We start from the raw sequence: 13,108 nt of genomic DNA, 5'->3' as shown, positions 1-13,108 counted from the left end.
AGAAAAAAAAAATACAAATGATGCTGTGAAGGTCTCTGAAAGGGGAAAAAAATGATTCAAACTTGAAATTTTTAACTGACGCTCGCTTTTTCAAAAAGGGATAAGACAAAAAGCAATTGCCAGAAAGATGGAGATGTTTCAATTTTCTATCTTTTCATTAAGAAGGGTTAGATATTTCTTAAATTATTTTTTGTCATAAACAGATGATTTAATGGATACTTAAAATATCAAACAGGCAATAATTCATCTGAAACTTTTTCCATTTCCTAATTTATTATGGATAGATTGTATGTATCATGGGAGAAAATAAAAGGACCAATAAGGACATCGAAGATGATCTAAGTCAAGTTTTTTTTTTTTTATTTGATAATTAAGCAAACTTAAATCCAGAACAAAAATTGCATGTATCCAATATGAAGGCAGAGCAGGGCATGCTTACAACATTGTTTAGGCTAATATTTCCCCCAACAATCCAATGGAATATGACGTTGCAATACAATTGAGTTGTATAAATTCATATGCACAGAACGTAACTTGGATTCATAAATACTTCGACAGCTGTAGTTATTTTTATTTTGGTTATCATCATTTTCTAATAAGTGTGTCAGATTTCATTCAGGCTTCAGGCACAGACAGTTTGTGAGCAGTTAATACAGGAAATTTTAATTCCCAGAAACCAGAATGGCTTCTCTGAGAAGATATGGTGTTGTCTTTACTTCAAAGTTTTCTTCTCTAGGTTTCTTCACTGGCCAATCAGGAGAAAAATGTTTCCTTGTTTCACTGCATTTCGAAAGACAATTGATAAAATCTTTCAATATATGCTTATGAACAAGATAAAAAATAAATGTTAGATGAAAAATGGATTCATAGTTTATTTTAAATTAATATTGTAACATATAATATAGTCTTCAACGAAAAGGGATTCACTTTCCTTTGCGTGATTTCAGGACCTATGGGTAGAAGTCAAAAATATAATTTGATTAGTTTTAAAAGGTAATGGAACTTCTTAAGAGGTGACAGCTGTTCTCTTTGATGTGCTGGGCTAACTTTATCAATTTTGGGACAAATGCCCACCGAGTATCCAAGTATGAAAAACCATAGTCTTTTTTTTAAATCAGATGAAAATCAAAGTCTATGAGAAAGCATCTTGTTCTACTCACAATGGATCATGCGAGTGTTTTTCTTTGAGATGACAATTATACTTCTTTAAGTAGAAGCACTTTCTTTGTATTTCACATTTTATCACACAGAATAAAAGATGTGTTACTCAAAAGTTAAGGTTAAATAAAATCAATAACATCTACTGCTTCATCCTGAACAGTCTTAAGGGAAATGAACATTGAGTTGCTACCAGTACGTGAGCTTGAAATACAGTGATAACTAGTTTAGTCTAGTGCCACCACTAGATTCCTGCTAAGTTATTACCAGTTTTACCCTCTACTGTTTCTGTACCATCAGGGAAAATATCAGCTCAGTGAAAAAGGAAAACCATGTCTTAGTTCAGTATAAATGTTCTTCTGACCTTGTGGAATCCTGAGATGGTCTAGGGACCACCCTCTCCAGTATCCCATGAACCATGATTTCAGAACCACTCATCTGGTGACTAATATCATAGAGTCTGGACGGTACAAGTTTTTGTGACTTTGCACAAAGTACATGGTGTTTCTGTGCCTGCTTCCTCATCTATAAAGTGTGGAAAATCAAAATAACTGTCACAGAGGCAGTTGTGAATAGTTACGGAGAAAATGTTATAAACCAAGGAGCGTGCTGCTTGCTGTACGTCACTGCCAACGGTGCTAAGACTCAGTAGCAGCATTGTAAGAGAGAGCAGTCAGCGGTAGTATCTCAGTCATGGCTGACTCTTTGCAACCCCATGGACTGTAGCCTGCCAGGCTCTTTTGTCCATGGAATTCTCCAGGCAAGAATACTTCAGTGGGTTGCTATTCCCTTCTCCAAAAAGAGGGTGCTGCTGCTGCTGCTGCTAAGTCACTTCAGTCGTGTCCAACTCTGTGCGACCCCATAGACGGAAGCCCACCAGGCTCCCCCATCCCTGGGATTCTCCAGGCAAGAACACGGGAGTGGGTTGCCATTTCCTTCTCCAATGTGTGAAAGTGAAAGTGAAGTCGCTCAGTCATGTCCGACTCTTAGCAACCCCATGGACTGTAGCCCAGCAGGCTCATCCGTCCTTGGGATTTTCCAGGCAAGAGTACTGGAGTAGGGTGCCATTGCCTTCTCCAATTAGAAGCTAGAATAATTTAACTTTAAAATGCGTTCATGTTTGAGATTCTCTGATACCCTTCCAGCCAGTATGCTCTATGTAAGTACCTTCTGTGTAAATGTCTAGTGTCAAACTTCCACCTTGTTTCAACATTTTGCAGTGTGGCGTAGAGGTTCATGAGGGCTGTGAAATGTGTCTGAGTTTGAATTCCACCATTCTCTTTTATTAGCAGTGGGGCTGGGGACATTTTCCTTAAGCACTCTGAACCTCAGTTTCTTTCTCTGAAAAATGAGAATAACGTTTGCACCTGCTTCATGGAGCCAGTATGAGGATTCACGTTTGTAAAGTGCCTGAAACAGGGCCCAATACAGAATAGATATTCAGAAAAACAATCTCAATTTCCCTTGTCAAAAGAAGATACTATTTCTGGCAAACTTTTACATACCTAATGGGCAGTGTATATATTTCATATTTTTGTGGATCTGTCATCGACTTGGGATTTTAAAGATAACTAATTTTATATTCTTTGAGGCTCTAAGAGTCAAAAGGTAAGGATGGCTTTAGGAGAATCATCAGTGAGCATTAATTACATAACCACATAGCAGATATGGGAGAGAAAAGGGTGGTATATTCAAAATGTCTAGCAGCCAGTAAGCCATGAGTACTGATTAAGAAAACAGACGCTGGACCTGAATTGGATCAGAGACCCGGATCCTCAGCAGACATTTACCCCACATTTCCTAGATCATAGGGGACCCAGCCAAGTAGAATGACTATAGCATTTTCTGTGGATGCAGCATAGCTTTATACATGCATGCCAACTAATTCACGCCAGAATGAATGGTAAGTATGATTTTACTGGCTGCTGATCAGTTTGTTTTATCCTCTCTCAATACAAGGAAAGGAATCATTTCCAGAGTGAAATGTAGAAGTTCAGAAGTGTGAGCACAGAATTTCTATCCCTTGCTGCTTATGAACTTGAAAAAGTGGAGTAACTTGAAGAAGCCATCTATATTATCACGAAAGACAAAGAGCATACTCCACTTGCAATTAACCTTTATAACTCAGAGCCAGTGTACCTGGTTCATCATGGAGCTGGGTCTGTGGGCACAAGAAAGAAGGAGCATGATTGAAAATGCTGGTGAGAGAGTATCATCATCTTCCTCAGCGTAACTATAGCTGGGGAGCCTTTGAGTCATTGCTGCTAGCTTCACTTAAAACAAAGAAACAAAACTACTTTTCTCCCGTGAACAGACACTGCAGGAGCCAATATATCTGTGGAGGAACTAGCTGGACTTGATCCTGTCCTGCCACTCATCAAAAACCTTGTGAGGCCGTTACCACTGCACAATCTCCTGAGCATTGATCCTCAGAGAGACAGGGAGAGTTCAGCTGGGTATTTTTTTTTTTTTAATCCCACAAGGAGTCAGAGGCATTGGCACTTAGCAAATCCTCTTTTAATTTGCTCCCTGAGAAAATTCAATCAAGACATCATTGAAAGAAAAGAGACCAGCATGGTACCATTTGTCAAGTCTAGCTTTGTGCTATCACTGTGTTTCAAGGGGTGGTGAGTGATAGGCAGAATTATATTTTCTGGCTTCTGAATAAGCTTCTGTAGAAGAGCTCGCAATTCTTTTTTTAAGTCAGAAACCAAGAAAAATTTTCTATATATACATAAATGTGCGTTACCCACCTGTAACCTGCTGAGCCCTTCACACAGCAGTAGATGACCAGTTAAGTGACACCACAGCTTCTGCACTCAGATAGCAGAGTCAATTTGGAACCCCCCGGGGGAAATTGGAATCATGAATGAAGGATGCCTGCTGAAAAGCAGCGATTTCTGAAGCGTGATTGGAAAATAGGCAGGGAAAAATTACGGCGAGCTTTGAAGTCAGATAGACAAGGGAGTAAATCACAAGTCAGACTTTTGTTATTTTAGGCGTTGTTATACTCACCAAGTTTCTGTTCTCTCATGTATAAAATAGGAATAATGTTACTTTGCAGGTGTTTTATAATTAAATATTCAACTTCTATTAAAGTTTGGCAAATTGACAATATTTATTTAGACTGAACTCCTCTCTTTACATAGACACGGTCAAGTTCCGAGCTTTTGCCAGCAGGTTGTCAGGGTTAGAATCCCACCTCAGTCACATTCTAGATGCTTGACCTGGGGGGATGGTACTGCATTTTTTCAAATTTCTGTTTTTTCTCAGATATCAGTTCAGTTCACTTCAGTCGCTCAGTCGTGTCCGACTCTCCGCGACCCCATGAATCACAGCACGCCAGGCCTCCCCGTCCATCACCAACCCCCGGAGTTCACTCAAATTCATGTCCACAGAGTCAGTGATGCCATCCAGCCATCTCATTCTCCGTCGTCCCCTTCTTCTCCCGCCCCCAACCTTTCCCAGCATCACAGTCTTTTCCAGTGAGTCAACTCGTCGCATGAGGTGGCCAAAGTATTGCAGTTTCAGCTTTAGCATCAGTCCCTCCAATGAACATCCAGGGTTGATCTCCTTTAGAATGGACTGGTTGGATCTCCTTGCAGATATAGCTTAATATAAAAATGTCTCCTATGTCAGAGGGTTTTTGTGAGGATATGTATTATACTAAATATAGTATTATGCAAAAAAATGCTTACAGAGTTCCAAGGAAAGAACCAGAACTCCTCAACATAGCTTCTGTTGTTATTATCTACTTGAGAAGCTAAAGGCAAACAGTGGTCTTGCCTTTGCATCATGAATATTTTTGACAACTGGCAACTGTCCCATCCTTGTATTTTTACAGTTTGTACTTTGATATCTTATATTTTTGTCACTTTTGCATTTTAAAATTGAGACAGTTCTAAAATGCTAAATATTGCTCTATAAATTGTATGAACATATAATGCGTAGATGCTGTGCCAGTATGTCTAACTCTTTGTGACCCCATGGACTGCAGCCTGCCACGCTCCTCTGTTAGTGGAGTTTTCCATCCTAAAGGAGATCAATCCTGGGTGTTCATTGAAAGGCCTGATGCTGAAGCTGAAACTCTAATACTTTGGCCACCTGACGCAAAGAGCTGACTCATTGGAAAAGACCCTGATGCTGGGAAAGATTGAGGGCAGGAGGAGAAGGGGACAACAGAGGATGAGATGGTTGGATGGCATCCCTGACTCAATGGACATGGGTTTGGGTGGACTCCGGGAGTTGGTGATGGACAGGGAGGCCTGGAATGCTGTGGTTCGTGGGGTCGCAGAGTCGGACATGACTGAGGGACGGAACTGAACTGAATGTATGTTTTTCAGTGTTTCTCTCTCTATTCATCCCACCCTCTTCTTCCCCCAGTGTGTCCACAAGTTTGTTCTTTATACTTGTATCTCCATTGCTGCCCTGCAAATATGTTCAACAGTACCATCTTTCTAGATCCCATATATATGTGTTAATATACTATATTTCTTTTTCCCTTTCTAACTTACTTCACTCTGCATAATAGGCTCAAGGTTCATCCACCTCATTAGAACTGACTCTTTTTTATGACTAGTAATATCCCATTGTATATATGTACCACAGCTGCTTTATCCACTCATCTGTCGATGGACGTCTAGGTTGCTTCCATGTCCTAGTCACTGTGGATTGTATTGCATGATCATTAGGGTGCATGTGTCTTTTTCAACTGTGGTTTCCTCAGGGCATATGCCCAGTGATGGGATTATTGTGTCACATGGTAGTTTTATTCCTAGTTTTTAAAGAAATCTCCATACTGTTCTCCATAGTGGCTCTACCAATTTATATTCCCACCAATAATGCAAGAGGGTTCCCTTTTCTCCACACCTCTCTAGAATTTGCTGTTTGTCGATTTTTTGTTGATGGCCTTTCTGACTGGTGTTAAGTGATAGTTTATTGTAGTTTTGATTTGCATTTATCCCCTGGAGAAGGAAATGGCAACCCACCCCAGTACTCTTGCCTGAAAAATCCCATGGACTGAGGAGCCTGGTAGGCTACAGTTCATGGGGTCACAAAGAGTCAGACACGACAGAGCGACTTCAATTTCACTTTCAATAATAAGTGATGTTGAGCATCTTTTGGGCATCTGTATGTCTTCTTTGGAGAAATATCTGTTTAGGTCTTCTGCCCACTTTTTGATTTTTCTTTTTCTTTTGCTGGTATTGAGATGTGTGAACTGCTTGGGTATTTTGGAGCTTAATCCTTTGCCAGTTGTTTCATTTACTATTATTTTGTCCCGTTTGGAGGGTTATCTTTTCTCCTTGTTTATAGTTTCCTTTGCTGTGCAAAATCTTCTACTTTTAGTTAGATCCCATTTGTCTATTTTTGTTATTTCCATTAGTCTAGGAGGTGAGTCATAGAGGATCTTGCTATGATTTATGTTAAGGAATGTCCTGCCTATGCTTTCCTCTCAGGGCTTTATAGTTTCTGGTCTTACATTTAAGTTCCTTAATCCATTTTGAGTTTATTCTTGTTTAAGGTGTTAGGAGGTATTCTAGTTTCATTCCTTTGCATGTAGCTGTCCAATTTTCCTAGAACCATTTACTGAAAAGGACTATCTTTTCTCCACTGTATATTATTGCCTCCTTTCAGACTTAAGCGTTTTGAAGACAGAATTTTGTATTTCCTATTGTAATTCTTTCATCACCTAGCATGGAAAATGACACATAGGATGTACTTACTACATGTTCATTGAGTCACTAAATATATTTATTTAGTGATAAATGAAACAAGAGGGTCAGAACAAGAGTTTATTTGAACAGATCTGTTAGATGCTCACCAAAATCACAGCAGCATCAACCACAAATGCAACCACAAAAACAAACAAAAATGCAACACTTCATAAGGACTTTAACTCCATGGGAAACTATCAAGGACTTCTGCGAATAACTGAAGTTTTTATTCGTCTTTCTCTCATTAGATGCATGTTAGAAGATGGGAAGTTGAGTGGATAATAACAGGGACCAATTAAACTGAGAATGTTGTATTAGAGAAGATGCCGCAAAATATATGAGGATGTCCCAAAGTGTGTTGTAGGTGAAAGATATCTGTGCGATCCATATGCATTGTATTTGAATAGAATTAAGGAACTAGAGAGAGAGAGAAAGGAAACATAAAGGAGGGGGAAAGAATGAGATGAGGAAAACAATACAACTAAAATCAGTAAAATCAGAAACATAAGCAAGGCAGAAATATCTGTTGAATATGATTGACTCCTCCTAGGTTTCATAGAAGGTTATAGGGTCTTTGCTTGAAAGTAGAAAGCTTAGCTGTCTGAAATTGATTTGATAAGCAACACTGAGTTATTGACTGTCTTTAAATAGGGTTCTATATGATAAGAGCTGTGTTTTAATTAAACGGACCTGGTGTATCTTCTAGGAAGTTTGTTCAGTTCAGTTCAGTTCAGTCGCTCAGTCATGTCCGACACTCCGTGACCCCATGAATCACAGCACGCCAGGCCTCCCTGTCCATCACCAACTCCCGGAGTTTACTCAAACTCATGTCCACAGAGTCGGTGATGCCATCCAGCCATCTCATTCTCCGTCGTCCCCTTCTCCTCCCGCCCCCAACCCTTCCCAGCATCAGACTCTTTTCCAGTGAGTCAACTCGTCGCATGAGGTGGCCAAAGTATTGCAGTTTCAGCTTTAGCATCAGTCCTTCTAATGAACACCCAGGATCGATCTCCCTTAGAATGGATTGGTTGGATCTCCTTGAGGTACAAGGGACTCTCAAGAGTCTTCTCCAACACCACAGTTCAAAAGCATCAATTCTTCGGCGATCAGCTTTCTTCACAGTCCAACTCTCATATCCATACATGACCACGGGAAAAACCATAGCCTTGACTAGACGGACCTTTGTTGGCAAAGTAATGTCTCTGCTTTTTAATATATTATCAAGGTTGATCATAACTTTCCTTCCAAGGAGTAAGCGTCTTTTAATTTCATGGCTGCAATCAGCATCTGCAGTGATTTTGGAGCCCCCAAAAATAAAGTCTGACACTGTTTCCACTGTTTTTCCATCTATTTCCCATGAAGTGATGGGACCAGATGCCATGATCTTTGTTTTCTGAATGTTGAGCTTCAAGCCAACTTGTTCACTCTCCTCTTTCACTTTCATCAAGAGGCTTTTGAGTTCCTCTTCACTTTCTGCCATAAGGGTGGTGTCATCTGCATATCTGAGATTATTGATATTTCTCCCAGCAATCTTGATTCCAGCTTGTGCTTCTTCCAGCCCAGCATTCCTCATGATGTACTCTGCATATAAGTTAAATAAGCAAGGTGACAATATACAGCCTTGACGCACTCCCTTTCCTATTTGGAACCAGTCTGTTGTTCCATGTACAGTTCTGACTGTTGCTTCCTGACCTGCCTACAGGTTTCTCAAGAGGCAGGTCAGGCTGTCTGTTATTCCCATCTCTTTCAGAATTTTCCACAGTTTATTGTGATCCACACAGTCAAAGGCTTTGGCATAGTCAATGAAGCAGAAATAGATGTTTTTCTGAAACTCTCTTGCTTTCTCCATGATCCAGCAGATGTTAGCAATTTGATCTCTGGTGCCTCTGCCTTTTCTAAAACCTGCTTGAACATCTGGGAGTTCATGGTTCACATATTGCTGAAGCCTGGCTTGGAGAATTTTGAGCATGACTTTACTAGCGTGTGAGATGAGTGCAATTGTGTGGTAGTTTGAGCATTCTTTGGCATTGCCTTTCTTTGGGATTGGAATGACGACTGACCTTTTCCAGTCCTGTGGCCACTGCTGAGTTTTCCAGATTTGCTGGCATATTGAGTGCAGCACTTTCACAGCATCATCTTTTAAGATTTGAAATAGCTCAACTGGAATTCCATCACCACCACTAGCTTTGTTCCTAGTGATGCTTTCTAAGGCCCACTTGACTTCACATTCCAAGATGTCTGGCTCTAGGTCAGTGATCACGTTATCGTGAGGAAGTTTGTTACCCTTTCCTATTTCATAAAAGATAAGATACAGCAAAAATGGTTTATTGAAGTTTAGTGTATACAGCATGAATATTCTGTAGTTCCTTCATGGTTGTGATATTATTCTTCTAATAACTATTTCATCTTTATTAAAACTTAAGAAAATGGTTTGGGCTTTTATTTTTAATTAATGATAAACTGGTTAAGACCTTTGAGATTTTTCCACATCCCAAAACTGAATATTTGCCAAACTACAGGAAAAGAAAGAAAAAAATCGCATCTTTGTTACCATAGTGATGATGAAGTAAATATCCCCCATTAACTGAAAAACAAAACAACAAAAACAAAAAGATAAATTTATCCTCTTTTAGTCAGCAATAACTTAGGGGAAGAAAAAGCAGTAGACTTAAAACTGTAAATTTTTAATGACTGACTCATTCTTTCTGAAACATGTACCAGGAAGAAAAAAAATGTGTATTTCAAAAGACAATGGTGATGACATCAAATATATTCCTGTTTTCATGGCAAACTAAGCCCTTTAGTAAATATCCTGAGAACCATTAACTAGCCTCAGAGACCCCCTGCATTTTCCCCTTCCTGTCTTGCTCTTCTCTGTTTCAAAAGTAGGCACAGTTGGAGTTTCATTAATGAGTGTCCGCAAGATCAAATGGTTATCTACAGACTATAGACCACCAGCTGTCTTGACAATTTGATGCGGTTCTTTAGGTCAGATGTTGCCTACAACTATCACACCAAACTATTTCTTCCTTAGAGTAGGGGAATGATGTGTGTCAACCTGCCTTTCCCTAAAAGAATTGACGTTTGTCTATTCTCTGTGGAATTTTATCATAATCCAAGGACAATGTCGTCATCTAGTTCTCCTAACTAAAGGTGCAAAGTTGCAGTGACATAGCAACTCAGACAAGAGTGTTTTCCTACATGTGGAGGGGTCTCCATGGCTAATTCATACCTTGACAAGGTGAAGTTCAACACACCATCTCTTTCTTCCTTTCACCTTGCTTTTATTGCTCTGACTATATATATGTGTATGTGGGTGTATATATATATATGTCTAGTAATCGATTGCATTTGAGCTCATAGCAGAATTGAAGCCCAGATCATTCAACTGGAACTTGCTCATGCCTCATGTCCTTTCATTTATCCCTCTCTCTCTCTTTTTTTAATTGGAGGATAATTGTTTTACAGTGTTGTCTCTCTCTCTCTCTCCTATACTTAAGCATCATCTTATTAATAATATCATTAAAGAACTAAGCAAGTGCCATGAGCTGTGCTAAGTCACATCAGTCATGTTCAACTCTTTGCAACCTTGTGGATTGTAGCCCACCAGACTCCTCTGTCCGTGGGATTCTCCAGGCAAGAATACCGAGTGGGTTGTCATGCCCTCCACCAGGAGATCTTCCTGACCCAGAGATGGAACACTTGTCTCTTATTCTCCTGCAATGGCAGGTGAGTTCTTTACTAACAGTGCCACCTGGGAAGCCCAAAGAACTGAACATATCACATCCCAGTAATCTGGTTCAATAGTTTCTTCGCCTTTAAAAGTTAAGCTTTTCTTTATGATACTGAAGTCTTCAATAATGTAGCCACTAGCCACATGTGGTTATTTAAATTAAATTTATGTAATTAAATCAAATTAAATTTGCCTCTCTCATGCTAGCCACATTTAACTTACTCAGTAGTCATATATGACTACTGGTTATCATACTGGGCAGAATTAATATAGAATATTTCTATCATTACAGAAATTCCAGCTCGATAATTCTGATCTGACTCTTGCTACTCAAGGAGTGGTCCATAAATCAACAGCATTGTCTCCTAGAAATGCAAACTCTTGAACCCCACCATGAAACCAGTCTGCAATTTACAATCTTGCAGGATTATTTGCACTCACATTAAAGTGTGTAATGTACTGTCTACTTATGTTAAACGAATCACCAGTCCACGTTCGACGTATGATACAGGATGCTCGGGGCTGGTGTACTGGGATGAACCAGAAGGATGGGATGGGAAGGTGGGAGGGGGGTTCAAGATGGGAAACACATGTACACCCAGGGCAGATTCATGTCAATGTATGGCAAAACCAATACAATAATGTAAAGTAATTGGCCTCCAATTAAAATAAATAAATTAAAAAAAAATATTCAAAGTGCGAAGTAATTGTTTCTTGAATGAAGAAACACCTGGATGAAAATACCTTCCTTTATTTTACATAATGAAGCCACTTAAAACTCAACATTCCAATAACAAAGATCATGGCATCCAGTCCTATCACTTCATGGCAAATAGATGGGGAAACAATGGAAACAGTGAAAGTCTTTATTTTCTTGGGCTCCAAAATCACTGTGGATCGTGATTACAGCCATGGAATTAAAAAATATTTACTCCTTGGAAGAAAAGGAATGACGAACCTAGACAGTGTATTAAAAAGCAGAGGCATTACTTGGCCTACAAAGGTCCGTATAGTTAAAGCTATGGTTTTTCCAGTAGTCATGTATGGATGTGAGAGCTGAACAATAAAAAAAGACTGAACACTACAGAATTGATGCCTTTGAACTGGGGTGCTGGAGAAGACTCTTGAGAGTCTTTTGGACAGCAAGGAGATCAAATCAGTTAATCCTAATGGATATCAACCCTGAATATTCACTGGAAGAACTGATGCTGAAGCTGAAGCTCCAATACTTTGACCACCTGTTGCAAAGAACTGACTATTTGGAAAAGACCCTGATTCTGGGACAGATTGAAGGCAGGAGGAGAAGAGAACAGAGGATGAGATGGTTGGATGGCATCACGGACTCAATAGACATGAGTTTGAGCACACTCCGGGAGATGGTGAAGGACAGGGAAGCCTGGCATGATGTAGTCCATGGGGTTGCAAAGAGTCAGACATGAGTGAGGGACTGAACTGCAAAATTTTACAGAAAGGAAAGAAAGGAAGTCCTCACAATCCAGTGAATCACTTTCAGCATAGAATCACCAGTTTCAACTTAGCATCTTTATTTCCCTTTCTATATCATTGTATTTTTTAGGGGGAATAAATGAAGGATTAGGCTATGTAAAATATGTAGTTGATATATGACTGAATGAAGTATTTTACATTTTCAGCTACTGTTTCAGGGTACCTTATTCATCAAAATGTATTATCATGTCTCCATAATCTCTACCTGCCATTTCTTAGCTGTTGGTTCTAGGAGGAGGTGACAGTCATGGTATTTTTAGGTGTCACAAGGGAAACACTGCATGATTTATCCAGAAATATTTGTGGGAAGTTATTCATGGAGAATTTAGGTTTGATTGAGTAGTGAACTGCAGGGTATATCATTTTCTCCCTCTTCTGGGACCTTAAGGGAAATAAGATATGTAAAGGGAAATTTTCCTTTCCTTTCAAAATATTATGGATATTAATCTTTAATGCTTTATTGTATAAACACTTTTCTAACCTGAAGGACTTATCGTGAGATAAAGATTGTTGGGGGAAATCGTTGATACTTATCTGTATTAATATTATCACCTTGGCTAATGGAATATTGTAGCTTATTGATTTTTTTAAATCAATTTTTGTTTCATAATACTCGATCCATTTCTTTTAACTTGGATGAGTATACTGGGTCTCTCTGTGTTTCAAGATGATTGGAATTCCAAGGAATGCTCTCCCCATGTTATTTTAAATGTGTAGTGTGCATGACAGTGCATGTAACTTCTGCCCAGCCCTAGGAAAAGCTTCTGCCTGAACATTATCTTTGTTCCAGTCTCAACAGGGGAGTTAAGAGCTTCTTATGTTGGTGGTGAGGCTGTAGAGTAGGGAAATGTAAGCAATATAGTGCTCCTGTAGGATGAGGGAAGAGATATACATGTTTATCACAAATGAGCTTGGTTAAACCACAAATATTTCAGATAGCTTGAGTATCAGCTGGGCTGATCATTAGCTACGTGACCTCTGGCATGTCATTTTACCT

Source organism: Moschus berezovskii, chromosome 14 (genome assembly GCF_049115385.1).
Source record: "Moschus berezovskii isolate FMDL1 chromosome 14, NW_MosBer_1.0, whole genome shotgun sequence".
Taxonomy (NCBI): Eukaryota; Metazoa; Chordata; class Mammalia; order Artiodactyla; family Moschidae; genus Moschus; species Moschus berezovskii.
Note: the sequence above shows the minus strand (reverse complement) of the source record.